At 43.1% G+C, this 15,833-nt stretch overlaps 1 non-coding gene across 1 annotated transcript; it reads right to left on the bottom strand.

Moving 5' to 3' along the window:
- Positions 1-6,217: 6,217 nt before the first annotated feature.
- Positions 6,218-6,403, bottom strand: LOC126191721 (U2 spliceosomal RNA). Its single transcript, XR_007538448.1, has one exon. It is a non-coding gene; the product is annotated as a U2 spliceosomal RNA (small nuclear RNA).
- Positions 6,404-15,833: the final 9,430 nt, after the last annotated feature.

Here is a 15,833-nt window from a genome sequence, read left to right as displayed (position 1 = left end):
GAGGCTGGCCACTCATGTAAGGCAGAGGCACTTTGAAACGAGGTTGGGTACTCTATGGTGGTGACTATGCCACAACAGGTGGTGGCACAGGTGGGGGAAGCAGCAGCAGTCATAGAAGGGCGAGTGGGTAGTAGGTGATAGTAATCCTGATGGGTAGTAGAGATGGGAGTAGGCAGAGGAGCATCAGTGGCAGCAGGGGAGGAGCAGGAGCAGAGGAAGTATATAGGTGGGAATACAGGGGAGGGGAGGAGATGGAGGAGGAGAGGGCTGTGAGCAGGGGAGGTGGAGCAGATGGTGGAAGCCTGGAGAATCACTCCAGGAGGTAATGGTAGGGGCAGGGGAAGGGGAGTGGTGTGATGGTGATGGTGGGGGTGTTCATGTTGGATTGTGCGGCCTACCAGCGACAGCTGTTGCTAAAGTAGGAAAAGAGAATGAAGAGATGGGGACAGGGTGGTAGTGATACCGAGTACTTGCAGCTGCAGCGGTGCAGTGACGGCTTCAGTGGTGGTGGCGAGCACTGAGCAGTGGAGGCGAGCATAGGGCGGTGGCGGCGGCAGCGGCTGTGGTGGTGGCGAGCAAGCACTGGCTGGTGGTGTGGCGGCGGTGGTGGTGGTGGAGTAGGTGAGCAAACCAGGTGGTGGTGGAGGTTCCAGTGGTGAGCACCAGATGGCAGGTGGCAGGGGACGGCAGATGCTGATGGGGAGGGGGGAGGGCTTCCAGAGCTTCGATTTGGACCTTGAGGGTAGCCCAGGCAGCAGAAATCTTCCGATTTGGAAGTTGTGGGACTCCAATCCACAAGATGCCCATTTGGTATATTTTTTCCCCTTTATTGCGATTTCAATCCCCTGCCCCATATGGGCAGGGGAGGGCTGGTAGCGACATAATCCGCCGCTCTCCAGCCGTGCGATACATTTAATAAAAAGATGAAACAGATACATATAAAAGGCGACAAAAAGGGGAATGTAAGAACATAATAAGGTTGACAGTGGGGGTTAAAATATACATTTACATGGAGACGTTCATGTGGAACAGAAAAAAGTCAATATAAAGATAAGAAAACGCAGTTGGCGATACACGGGGCTCCAAAAATACACTGATGTTACATGTGGAGTGTTATAATACTGAGGCCAACCTTTAACTTGTGCATGACGTCACATGCACAAGTGAAAAGTTGGCCTCTGTATTATGACACTGCAAATCGAAAACACTTTTAAACCACTGAACGAGATGGAGCACACCTGACAAAGAATAAAAACTGCTGGGAGGGACCTGATCATGGGAGTCACTTTCCGTGATAAGTAATTTTTTGCTGGAATCGGATTACACTCGCCTCGTAAGCGCTACATATGCCTCTGTGACGTCTCTGGAGGCTTCCCCGTAGGCTAGCTAATTGCTTCCTCTAGTACTAAAATGAGTGGTAACCATAGCCAAACAGCTGAAGATATCCAACTCTAACTGCGTTCTGTCTCTCTGTTGCCTTGTCATGCTAATAGAAGTAAGTCACTTCGAATTCTTGTATACTGCTCACGAACTAATGCTGCTGATACCTGTCGGTCTATGGGGGCAGTAGGATGTATCGCTCTCCTCTCCACCCCCACGACGCCTCTGACACTGGGTCGCATTTGAACAGCTGGCACGACCACCACCGGCTCACGAACCTCTGCCAACGTGTCAGGGCTGTACCATTCCTGGTCGACAATCCACCACTCGTCATGCCAGATAGCTATTAAATGATTCCTGACTTGCAAGTTGTCGTACCCTTCTCAGAAGGACTGGTTGCTTAAATGCCCCTGAGGTAAATACAAGGATATTGAATAATATGCTCCCTCTCATCCCTCATGGAAACCAAACCGTTCTGAGATATGTTTTCGAAATTTCCCGAAAAAGCTGGACCAATGAACAATACTAAAATACCTGTGTACTGACCACCACACCCCAAACGAGTACGAATCTACAAATCCATGTTTCCCTCAGAATACAGCAGATGCTTCGTGAACTCACATGGGAATCCCTGTAGGGAATGCGATATTCTTTTCAAGGAACACTGTTGAGAACCGAGATGTGTAGCTGACTGCAGAAGGACTCTACTGTTGCCAACATACATTTCGCATATGGACCACAAAAGTAAGATAAGAGAAATTAGCGCTCATATGGAGGCATATATATAGTCCTTATCTCCCTCGCTCTATTTGCGAGGAAATGACTAATAGTGGTACAGGGTACCCTCCGCCACGCACCGTAAAAAGGGTGGGCAAGGTATGCATACAGATCTAGATGTAAATTTAGTCTGTCTATCAGGAAATCACTACGTTCATTCGTAGGCACACGAAACTCAGAGAAGAATGTCGTTTCTTATTTATTCAGAAAACAAAAGACTGAACTCATGCTGCTGACTGTCTATCTGTAGAAATCTTTGTATTAGCCCCTAACTTTGTCATTGCAATCCTTTGTGAGACATATGTAACAGGATGTAACATGTTTTCCCATACAACTTCGAAGGAACGTTATAGAGTTCACCTCTCAGGTATTTAGAGTATCGATTACCTTCCCTATTCCTCAGTCTTCGACATACAGCATTTGAACCCACCTGATATCAACAAGTAAGAAATGTACCCCGCCAAGTTATTGACACCAAGTTATTGACGGTTCCGAAAGTTCCCTAACCTGTACAGAAAACTGGAATAGAGATCAACATAAACATCATTTCCGCCCTTTTTATTGCTCATGACAACCACACATTGCATGTTGTACCACCATACACCGAGACCTCCAGAGGAGGTGCTGGTCCAGATTGCTGTACACACTGGTACCTCTAATACCCAGTAGCACTTTGTCTTGCACTGATGTACGCCTGTATTCGTCACGGCATACTATCCACAAGTTCATCAAGGCACTGTTGATCCAGATTGTCTCACTCCTCAATGGTGATTCGGCGTAGATCCCTCAGAGTGGTTGGTGGGTTACGTCGGCCATAAACAGTCCTTTTCAATCTATCCCAGACATGTTTGATAGGGTTCATGTCTGGAGAACACGCTGGCCACTCCAATCGAGCGATGTCGTTATCCTGAAGGAAGTCATTCACAAGATGTGCATGATGGGGCGCGAACTGTTTTCCATCAAGCCAAATGCCTCGGCCATATGCTGTCGATATGGTTGCACTATCGGTCGGAGGATGGCATTCACGTATCGTACAGCCGTTACGGAGCCTTCCATGACCAACAGCGGCGTATGTCAGCTCCACATAATGCCACCCTAAAACATCAGTGAACCTCCACATTGCTGCACTCGATGGACAGTGTGTCTAAAGCGTTCAACCTGACCGGGTTGCCTCCACACACGTCTCGTAGACGTAGGGAGTGAAGTTGGGCATAATGCAGCCTATTGTGCACAGTCTGAGTCGTAAGACGACATTCTGTGGCTGCACGAAAAGCATTATTCAGCATGGTGGCGCTAATGTCAGGGTTCCTTCGACCCACATTCCCATTGCAGTAGTAGGCCTAGGGCGGCCTGAGTGAGGTATGAAATCGACAGTTCCTGTCTCCCTGTATCTCCTCCATGTCCGAACAACATCGCTTTGGTTCAATCCGAGACGCCTGGACACTTCCCTTGTTGCGAGCCCTTCTTGGCACAAAGTAACAATGCGGACGCCATCGAACCGTAGTATTGACCGTCTAGGCATGGTTGAAGTACAGACAACACGAGCCGTGTACCTCCTTTCTGTTGGAATGACTGGAACTGATCGGCTGTCGGACCCCCTCCATCTAATAGGTGCTGCTCATGCGTGGTTGTTTACATGTTTTGGCAGGTTTAGTGATACTCTGACTGTCAAAGGGTCTGTGTCTGTGATACAATATCCACAATCAACGTCTATCTTCAGAAGTTCTGGGAACGGGGGTGATGCAAAACTTTTTTCGATGTGTGTAAATTCAGAAGCATAACACCAACAATTCATCGATATCGAATGAATGTGACCTAATCTCCTTTATAGTATTCCTATGATTGATTACTGCTCTAGAAATATGGCAGTTTAATTGTGTCTGAGTCTTCGTTGATAGCAATGTGTCTCTGTCTCTCATTACTTGTTATTATTGTAGCATTCAATCGAGTAAAACTACGAACTATGAAAGTTTTGCTAATATCACTTAAAAAAGAACTCAATAATATTTTATTGCATGTCTCTCTTCCGATATATTGGGGAACAAATACTGTGTGCATGTTGACATCAACCATATTACATGTAAACGTAGTGGTCCATTGGAGCAGGTGCCCCAGTGATCGAAGTTGCTTGCACAGCTAGGTATAATGTTTTGTGACCTGTACTGGAAGAAGACGATAGCAACCATCAATGACATGGAGAGGATTCTTGTGTCGTTGTTTCATAAGCAGTGTTATGCAATGTTTTCTGCTGAAACACGTCCACGCATTGTATAACTACAGCTCTGAACACTGCCATTCATTTCGTTTTTCTACGATGACTTCGAGGTCTGGCTCTCAAAGAAAGCTGGACATCGCATGGTGTAGACTATGCTGCTTCCACAACACACAGGGTTGTTAAAATAAAGAAACAGAGGCGGTGTTTCTGATTGACAAGAAAAATTGTAGAATAAATCGCAACATATGGAAACTGGAAGAGTCACAGCATTGTGCAGCATTTCCGAACAGCTATCCGAAGGCGATGACCGCTACATTTAAGCTCATCTTCAACATTACGCGGTAGCATACGTCTTCGTGTTCGGTTTTCGAAGAGACTAAGAGCACTGATTCCTCCTACCGCAGCCATGTACATGATCACTGTTTCGGTGATGGCCGTTCCCATAAGGTGTTTCTCCCACCAAGACTCTCTCCATCTCAAACAAGTGGTGTCAGTCAATGATTTCATGATAATCAGCAGTGAACCAGTGGACAAATGGGATGAGAAAGATACCGTCGAATAGGACGATGAAATGTAATGAGCACCACAGTTGATAGTGCCATCAATTTTAGCGATTTTACCAGTTTTTCCGTAATTTCAACGCCAGCCAGTGACACGTCAACCTCCACTACTTTGCGAGCAAAAGATACTAGATTCTGAATAGATAGATGGCCGCGCAGAATGTACGTTCGTGGTTAATTCTTGGACATAAACATCTATGTACACCAGGTAGCGTCTATACCGTCTACATATTTCTTGAACTTCGATCACAGTGCAGAATTTACAATTACGACTGTGCATCTTTCCTATGTGGGTGGGAGTCACAGAGTATTCTCGCTTCATAGGACACTGTCGCCGATTTAATTTCCAGTTGACCAGAAGTTGGAGAGTACTACACCTTCTACATTCCACGTCTGAAGAACAAACAGAGCAAGCTGAGTTACATAACTGCTGTTCAGTGAAGACTGTTCTGCCGCAATCTTACTCATGGCACCTATCCAAAAGCACGAGATCTCTCTGGACGCCTGCATTCGAAGAGGTTAGCATCACGTAACATAATGTTAAGAAGAAACATGTGGTTTATGCACGGTACAGCTCCAGACGGACAGGGTTTGAAGCTGTCAGTCTCGGAGTGTTGTTGTAGTGCCAGTACCAAGAAGGTATTGGCAAGAGAGAAATGATTGTAGAACATAAACACACAACAGTTACCACCCATTTTGGTATCAGAGGATGTGACTACCTAGCCTGTGGCAAGCCTCCAGAGACATCACGGAGGTATCTGTAACGGTTACCTGGCGAGTGAAATCCAACTGAAGGAAAAAATTACGCACCGTGCAAAGGGACTCTCATGATCAATGTAATTAATTAGCCTTTCAGTTTTATACCAATGACGTGCCGCCAGGCGGTTGGAAGCGAGGGTGAGAGTATCGTGGAGCGGTAATCAGCCATTTCTCCTTTTGGCGAGATCTTTTAACGAAATTCCAATCTCTCACCTACGCAGGGAGGAATGGCCATCGTAACAAAATCAGCTATACTACCGAATTTATAAAGTGATACTTAGTACAAACGTGATATTTACAACTTCTCTGTGCTGTTACCATGAGAGACTTTGTATGTGATAAGGTATTTCTTTACTTTAACAGAATTCGAAAATGGGGAGGCAATCTGTGGCACAGATAAAAAAAATTATTCAAATGGCTCTGAGAACTTAGAACTACTTAAAGCTAACTAATCAAAGAACATCACACACATCCATGCCCGAGGCAGGATTCGAACCTGCGACTGTGGCGGTTGCGCGGTTCCAGACTGTAGCGCCTAGAACCGGTCGGTCATCCCGGCTGGCGTGGCAGAGATAGACCATGCTCTTAGTATTCCGTCATGAGTGAAAAATGAGTTTAATATTCTAGTCCTGTGATGCAGGACATACCAGGTATTAAGCTGATAAGAAAAGATACATTTTTATTACATTATGGGAAAATACTTAAAGGATATATACCTATGCCACAGTGCTGTACAGGAGTACCACAACAAGTAACGATACTTTGGCGATGTGAAAACGCGTGTGTGGTCTTATTTCTCCTGCCTTCGAAAATAACTCGTATAAAAGCGAGGAATCTACAATTCGCATGAGAAATTCGTGGTGTATTGACAAAACAACATTCCTGTTTCGGATTTTTAAAACTGAGTAGTCTATGTCAAGGGTGGAAGTGCTGTTAGTCCAAGTCGCGCTGCATTGTGCCATGATTAGTGGTAGGAGTGGTTATGAGGGGTCAGGCAAGGGGAATTCATGGCTTAATGCTATCACGAGTGGTGGTTTATTGGCTGGACAGCTGTTCAGGTACACAATTCACTTGGTAGGTGGCGCTGGACTAAAATGGAGGTAACTGGTCAGTTTTTTTTTCTTCAGATGTCTTCACCTAATATAATTATCACTACTTTCGTAAAAAATGTTGCACGATCTATTTCCCATGTTCCCATAGGCTAGGATGTAACTTGCAACTAGTAAGTAGGTATAAGTGTGTTTTATTCCCAAATTATGTTCCTACATGTGTCCTGTATATAGGGGCAGTTCACCACCTGGTGCAACCAGTGGCTTTTTCGCATCAACCATTCCAAGCTCAAGCAAACAGCATAGGTCGTACCAACCATTACTTCCAGCTCCACGATTTTTACCTCACCATTTACGGTCATCCTATCCAACTCAATCCTACCCTGAAATACCTTGGCCTCACCCTCGACCATCACCTCATCTAGACTCCCCATCTCCTTACAATCCAACACAAAGCCCACAACAGACTTTGCCTCCTGAAACTCCTGTCTGGCTGGACATGGGGACTCATCCTTCCACCATCCATCACACCTACAAATCTTTGATCGCCCCTCCTTTGTTATGCCAGAGTCTCTTGGATTTCTGCCCCCTACATGTGTCCTGTATATAGGGGCAGTTCACCACCTGGTGCAACCAGTGGCTTTTTCGCATCAACCATTCCAAGCTCAAGCAAACAGCATAGGTCGTACCAACCATTACTTCCAGCTCCACGATTTTTACCTAACCATTTACGGTCATCCTATCCAACTCAATCCTACCCTGAAATACCTTGGCCTCACCCTCGACCATCACCTCATCTAGACTCCCCATCTCCTTACAATCCAACACAAAGCCCACAACAGACTTTGCCTCCTGAAACTCCTGTCTGGCTGGACATGGGGACTCATCCTTCCACCATCCATCACACCTACAAATCTTTGATCGCCCCTCCTTTGTTATGCCAGAGTCTCTTGGATTTCTGCCCCCTACCAGATTCTATAAAGCCCTCCAGATCCTAGAATGCCATGCACTCCACCTCAATTTCCATATCTGCATTCTGTTCCCCCACAGAAATCCTCTACGACCTCACCCCCTTCCCCCACTTCTTCCTTTCCTCGAACACTTCAGCACCCTATACATCGTCCACTGACTCGACCACACCACTCCCTGTTGTCTTCATTCCTCTCCACCCCCAGCCCACTGCCACATCTTTCCTTTCCCAAAACAACTTCCAGCACCTACCCCTTACAGGTGATGAGCATCGCCCTGATCTCTGCCCCTCCTACCAATTCTAACCCCACCTTCCCCCTCTTACTCCTCAGGGCTCCCTCTCCCCTCCTCTTCCCTTCCCCTTAGCAGTTCTCCTCTCTCTTACATCTCCTCCCTTTCCCTTGCTCCCCTTCTGTGTCTCTGCGCTCCCTCCTGACTTGCCTTCCATCTCCCACCCTTCCCATCTCCTGCCTCTTGATGCGCCCCCCACCTGACCCCTGTTTCTTTCTTTCCTCCCACCCCCCTCCAACCTCCCCTTCGCCACTGCACCTCTTTCTCCCTCCTCTCAGTTCTCCCATCTCTTGGCAGGTCCCTCCTGATAGTTTTTATTCTTTGTGTGTGCACCATGGCTTACAGTGGGTTTTTAAGGGTCTCTCGTTCCGTATTTTTTAATACTGTGGCCGAATTTAACTTGTGTGCATGACTCAGTGTGTTTTAAATGCCCCACAAATGGCCAACTGTTTTTTTTTAACATTATGTCGACTATTTCAACTGTCCCCCAATGAATTTCCCCATGTCAATGTATATTTTAACTTCCATTGCCTTCATTTACTATGTTTTTTATACCTTCCTTTTTTTCTGCCCTTTTTTATGTATGGTACCCTATTTTTATATTTTGTAATGCCACTCGGCTGAAGAGCAGTGGATTTGGCTGCTGCCAGCTATCCCCTGCCCGTGAGGGGTAGGGGAAAATAATCACAATAAAGAAAAAAAAATAGCCAGACTGGGGCAGTGGGTCACCGTTTCAATGTTATTTTCCATCCTTATTTTATCCCAGCAGATACACGGTTGTAGATCGGCAGGATGCTACTCCCCTGTACGTTAGTGATAACTTGCTGTTCTCTTACTATTACCCACTGTGCCCATACAGGGATATTGGCTAGACTGGATGGAAGAGCTCTCTAGTGCTGTACTAAGAGCAAAAATATCCACTCCACATACAGCAATTATTGACATAACTGCATGGTGCCACTTTCTAGTGCTCAGTTGTTGGGAACTACCCCTACGAAACTCAAATTCTTTAAAAAAACAATATTCCACACTGCATACAAAATTAAGACATATGTCTGCCCTCTCTGGCTCCTCAGCACAGACTGAAGCTTCATCACAAGTGGCGAGGGAATGGGGGAGAGGGGAGTCCAGACTGTCGAGGGCCAGTAGTGCTTCCATGTGGTTGTAGTGCTACAACGATGAAAATTAATATTACGACGATGTCTAACCTTATTTTCATGATTTAAAGAAATATTCATGATATTAAAAATGTAATTATAATTTTATTATTTTCATTTTTGTGCTCAGTGTATCAAAGACTTTCTAGTGCACGGAATAAATTAGCATTGTTTGTACTACGAAACTATATAGGATTGTTAAGGGTTAAGCATGTAATAATTCGATGTAAGACATTTTGTTGAGCCTCATTTTTGTTCTCGTACTGGTCGGTAGAGAAGGAAATGTTCCTTAATCGATGTGAAGGTATAAAGGCTGTAAAAAGGAGAGAGAGAGAAGGTAAATACAAGTTATTCAAAACAAATATCTCCTAACTGCAACGTCTTGTGATTTCCTATAACTAAAAATTGCAAGGTCTCATCTGAGCCTGTCCTGAATAACAGCGAAGAACATTTATGTTATCATATATTTTCTTCGTCTGATACGGTTGTGACTCGCATGTTTCTTTTTGTTACGCGACGTGTTATGAATATTTTCATTATACCCGCAAAAGTGCACACAGCTTTAAACGAATCTGCGTCTTTCGGAAACGATAACTTTTAATCAGTACAATTACGCGAATACCGTCTAAATCGCAACCGTGATCACAAAAGTGTTTCCTGGACCAAATAATTTTTATAAAATGTGTATTCTCCAAACCGAGCAGCATTGCACGATCGCTGACTCGCAACAATCGAAAGAGTAAAATCAATGCTTAAATAAAATTGCCACCTTTTAATAATTATTATTATCCAATTAAATAAATAAAAAGCAATTCAGTGGCTATACAATCAATAAACAAAGGGGGCAATTCAGTGGCGAGCGTGACAGGACTAGCTCATATGTGTGTGCTAATGTGTGATTTATCTATTTGTTTCATGCTATAATGAGCGGAAATCGACGACGACCTGAGCGCGATATTTTTGCTATACCATTCCATCCCACCGGCTGCAGAACGAAGCGCTGCGTAGGGTTGGCACATCATCTTGAAACAAAAAAATTTTCATTTTAAGAGCGTGTCCTCTTAGGAAGTTATAAGAGTCAATTATATTTAAATAACTGCGAGAAGGATCAGTAAAATACAGCATTAAGTGTTTTCAGTAGAGGTTAACTGAACGAGATTGGAACTGAATTTTAATCAAACGAAAGTGAACATTTATAGTACTGATTCCAATCTGGTGCAGTGTAGTAATTATTTTTTTTGAGTGTGAGTGACGGAATAATTGATGTGTTGTGTGTGTCGTTTTCCCGATTAGACTTGCATCCAATCATTTGCAAACATGGTGAAAACAGTGCGACGTGTAAGAAAAGCTACACAGTAGGCTCAAATGGCTCTGAGCACTATGGGACTAAACATCTATGGTCATCAGTCCCCTAGATCTTAGAACTACTTAAACCTAACTAACCTAAGGACATCACACAACACCCAGCCATCACGAGGCAGAGAAAATCCCTGACCCCGCCGGGAATCGAACCCGGGAACCCGAGCGTGGGAAGCGAGAACGCGACCGCACGACCACGAGATGCGGGCTACACAGCAGGAAGTAACTGTAGAACATTCAGAGGAGGAAGGAATAACTAGTGATGTAGAAATTTATAATATTTTTTCAGATCAGACAGAGGATATAGAACAGGACACTAATACTAAAGTCAGTGATCCATCTGCTGTAGAACACTCAGGCAGAATACAGACGGAAATTCAAGTGCATACTGAAGCAGAACCACAAGAAACAACAGTTACAGTCGATTTACCACCGGTAGAGCCAACACAAACAGTAATGGATCCATTTTCTCTCTTAATGATGAAAATGGAACAAATGTTTAAAATACAGGAACAATCACAGATACAGCGCGAACAAGAAACTGCTAAACAGCTTGCAACTGAGATTAATAATAATATTAGCAGAGTAGATGAACGGATTAGGACCTTGGATGAACGCATCAGTCAATTAGACGAGCGTACGCAGTTAAGCTTTTCACAATTCTCAAAAGAGATAGATCAAAAGCTTGAAAACCGGTTAAAAGAACACGATCGCTAGCTGCGACAGCAAATAGATGCCCAGTTGTCTACTATACAGAACAACATTTCAAGTATGCAACAAACATACCATGACTTACCACAGAATGTAAAGCAAGTAACCCAGGATGTGGAAAAATTACAACGAACACACACTTCTTTGGAAGCAGAAATACGCAACATAAGTACACGTATAGAAAACCTTACGGTTGATAATCAAAACGTAATAGAACAAAAATGCAAAGAACAAGAAGAACGCGTTGTGACCACATTCAACACATGGCTAAATGACAAACAAATTAGTACTGTTATACAGAAGGAACTACCTGTGATGTTACAACGAGCAGGAACACAACTGATACATGAAAACAACACAAAGATTCATGAACTCCAGACTGAATTACAAAACGTGCAGAGAGTGCTTAATGAAACACGTATGCAAACATCTCATAACAGTTCACCGGAGTGTGTTACTATCACAGAAACACACCCTGATCATTATGAAACGCCTTTAACTGAAAGTAGGGGGCAGATGGGCAATAATTTCAATCCAACACGTGGAGTAACATCCGTTTATCAGGACCATACACAATTATTGGTGACTCAGGATGCTTTCGTGAAGAATTCACAGTTTCAGAAGTTTACCAATGATAAGAACAGACCCATCCAATTGTGTTTATCAAAGGAAACCGCGGAATAATGCCAAAAAGTTGGAACGAAAGGGAGAAAATTGTCTTTACCATTACCCATATTCAAGGTGATCCAGCGTTGTTCGCGACACAGAAACTAAACAATGCAGCTCCTTCGATGAATTTGAACAAGCTTTTCTAAACAAGTATTGGTCGCGTGGGATACAAGAACGATTAAGAAAATAAGTTTATAGTCCTGAGCCATTTAATAGAAAAGGCGGTACTTTGCGGAAATATTTCGAAAAGTATCCGGACAAAGTGAAATATTTATCCACACCAATTCCTGAGTGTGGTGTTTTAAAGATATTAAAGGAGAAGTTACCGCGTGATCTAAAGGAGAAATTGTTTCACATTCCTGAAGACAACGTGGAACATTTTCTATCTGTACTGGACTCTTTAGATTTGTTTATCGAAGAGGACAGACACCATTATGGGAATAATTCGTCGAATAATGGTAATGGTAATGGCAATGGGCGAAACCACAAGAACAATAGTAATAGAAACACCTACTATGGGAATCAAAATCATTGGCATAGTCCGAATTATTCAGGATGGCAGAACCACAATATGAACACAAATGGACAGTATGATAATGCACCGAATCACAATTATCATCCACAGAACAATAGTGGACAAAACAATAACGGAATCTTTTCAAAGAAACGGAAACGAGATTTTAGAGCTAACGCCAATTACGATAACGGTAATTTTTCAGCAAAACATGCAACCACCACATAACTGGTCAACACAGAATTATGCATAACAGGAATGGCAGCAGCCTAGGCCACCGCAATATTACAACAACAATCATGTACAAACCCCTTACAATACAAATATGTCAAATAACATGCAGCAGCATATGAATGCGCAGCCATGGCAACCACCGAATCAAAATATCAAGATCATTGAGGTAAGTGAACCGCAACCATCAACCAGTACCAGTCATTCAAACTAGATGCGACGACATTCTGCTCCCGTGTGTCAGTCGCAGGGTGTCTAGGGGGCACTTGCATGAATGATGTTAGTAATAACGAGCAACCAAGCGTGCAGACAACCAGCTGTAGTAACAATGAGAATGTGTGTCGCATAGAATCAGCAGCGATCGGGTCGAACGACGCAAAAGATGCAGTGTGTAGAAATAATTCTGTTGATGTTGCTCAGCAACATAGTTCAACTATGCAGATGTTAAGATATAATGACGGAGTCGATATACGAGAGGAATTATGTCAAGATTTTCGGAAGAAGTATAATTTGTTTGAACGGGAAGTTGTACAAGCAGCTATAGTTTGTGATATTTATGGTATTCAAACTACGGTGATTTTAGATACTGGAGCATCTGTTTCTGTGCTGAATGAATCGTTCTTTCTTCAATTAAAGAAGATTAGAAAGATTCCTGTTTTTCCAGTCACTAATTGTCGAGTTACAGGAGCCATTAGTCAGAAAGCCCAACTAGTTCGGGAACAGACACGGATTTGTATTAATTTTGGAATGGGAGCCAAAGAGTGCACCTTCCTTATTGTAAAGAATTTAGCCGTGAACTGTCTCCTCGGATTAGATATTTTGCGAGAGACGGAAACTATAATCGCTCTTGCAAAGGGTGAATGGAGCATGTGTTTCGGTGACACGAGAGTCAGGTTAGACTTGATAAAGACCAAAGAATTGCATGGCAAATATTGTCAAATATTGTCAAATTTTAAAGATAGAACCGATTCGCGCACATTTATGGCTGCTTCAAGATAGTATCAATTGCAGTACATTCCCGGTAATGGAAGATGTGAAGGACGAGGAGAATATCCACCTCTCTGAAATAGTGGAAAAAGTACAACAATCCTCTGGTCTTGAGAGTCTGCAACAAAAGCAATTATTAGACACACTTACTAATTATCGTAAAGCATTTTTGAAAAAACCTGGACTAATTAAAGGTTACGAGTACGACATGCAAATGTTTCCCCATGAAATTTACTGTCATCAAACGTACTCAATACCCAGCGCGAAAAGGGAAGCAGTAACAAAAGAAATTGAACCATTTGTGATCTTAGGTACGCCAAATAAAAATAGTTATTTCTTGGTGCATCCCAACTCAAGTAGACGGGAAGGACTATACAATCAGAAAGACTTGAAAAGATATGTATCTTAAGTACAGTAGATGACCTTTTACGTGTGTCGTAATGAGGTGAAGTCAAACATCAAAGACTCAAGCACTGTGCGAGTAGGCTAAGTGACAATTATTAATTAATGGACTAGTGTATAAGTATTTCATGGACACACTGCGATGTGGCGTGTGGGAGAATAGGAACATACAACATTGGAAGCATCAGTACTGCTTGGAGGAAGAGACTCTCAGAATACCAATTAGTTGTAAGAAAATTTCAGCTCCAGTTCGACGGAGAAGAGGACGCCGAGCTGCAGCAAGGAGAAGAAGAATTGCTTCAAGATGATTCCACCCTAAGACACTTACTCAAACATAATACAAACTTGTTGAGATTTAGTAAACTTTCAGGAACTTCGTGTGAAACTACGAACAGTGAACGGAACTGCGTATTTCACACAACAGTAGGATGTAGTGACTTTAGAAAACAAACGTTTCATTTTGTTGATTGTTAACTATTTTGAACTCAGTAGGGTGAGCAGGTTACGTCCTTTTTTTTCTTTCAGAATGAGTACAGGATACACTTACAACATGTAAGGTTTACGCGAGTTACTTATAGTTTTAACGAATTTTCCCCCGTAAGTTAGTGCTCGGACATGCATGAGCTATAAACGAGGTCGAACAAGATGTTGTCCATGACTGAACAGATCATTACACAGACAAACATATACAGACTTCTTTTTACCACTGCTCAATTCTTTGTAAGTCCTGGAGCACCTTTTCGAGAAAATATATGACTTAGGATTTGCTTTTATATTGTAAATGACTATAGTTATGTACTTCATTTGATATGTACAATCATTCAGTTATTCATCAGTATATAACTAGACTGTGTAAAGACATTCTTTTGGGTGGCACAAGGACTTTACCTTGTCAGACTCGATAACTGTGATCAAGTGACTACGTGGTGGAGTGAACATGTCACAGATGACCTATGAACAAAGACTTCCTGTGAACATTATCCTCTACGCGTACGAACTTTATTTCACTGGTGAAAGAGTGGAATTTAACACGAAAGTGGACGCTCAATCAGTGCGTTGTGTTACCATGATTTCGTTTTCAAATCTTGTGCTACCATTGTTTAGTAATGCCAAGTATTCAGAGTGTTATTGGGACCACATGCGTGGACGTAACATTCCAGGCAAACTAAATCTCAAGAGCAAGTGTTTTTATCGATCAGTCAGCAACAGTGGTGAGTCGTAACAGTGTTGGGAACTGCTACTGACTATATAATTAAACCTGTTGCAGAACTGTATCAATGTTGGAACGTAATTACATGAACCTTTAATTGCAGATAGTCAGTTACGTCGGAAGGACGAATGGACTTGCATCATGATAGAAACTCACAAACAGTCGAACACCTCACAAAAAAAATAAAAAACACATTCTTCTTATTGAGTGAAAGAGTGCGTGAAATATGATGTAATTTAGATGTTAATTTAAGGAATTGATACTGCTGTTTGAATTTCATGTGACTGTATGCTGGGATGCTGAGCACACGTGTCGGTGAGGGCAGCATACTGCAGCGACATCATCCATCATCCCTTGCCGCACCCTGCCACGTCATCGCAGTCCATCACAGACTTACCTGATGGGGCGAGACATCGGTGTTGCAGTACACCAAGTCGCCATCCGCCGACACCAGCAGCACTATCACGAAATTGTACCATTATTAAAAGTCATACGAAGTGAATATTCAATTGTTGAAAATTAAAAAAGAGGGTATGGAAGATGTGCTCGCTCCGCCGTGGTTTTTTTCTGGGGTTTTTCCCATTGGCCTTTGC

This window comes from Schistocerca nitens, chromosome 6 (genome assembly GCF_023898315.1).
Source record: "Schistocerca nitens isolate TAMUIC-IGC-003100 chromosome 6, iqSchNite1.1, whole genome shotgun sequence".
Classification (NCBI taxonomy): Eukaryota; Metazoa; Arthropoda; class Insecta; order Orthoptera; family Acrididae; genus Schistocerca; species Schistocerca nitens.
The sequence above is the reverse complement of the archived record's forward strand: the minus strand, read 5'-3'. Positions and strand labels throughout refer to the sequence as shown.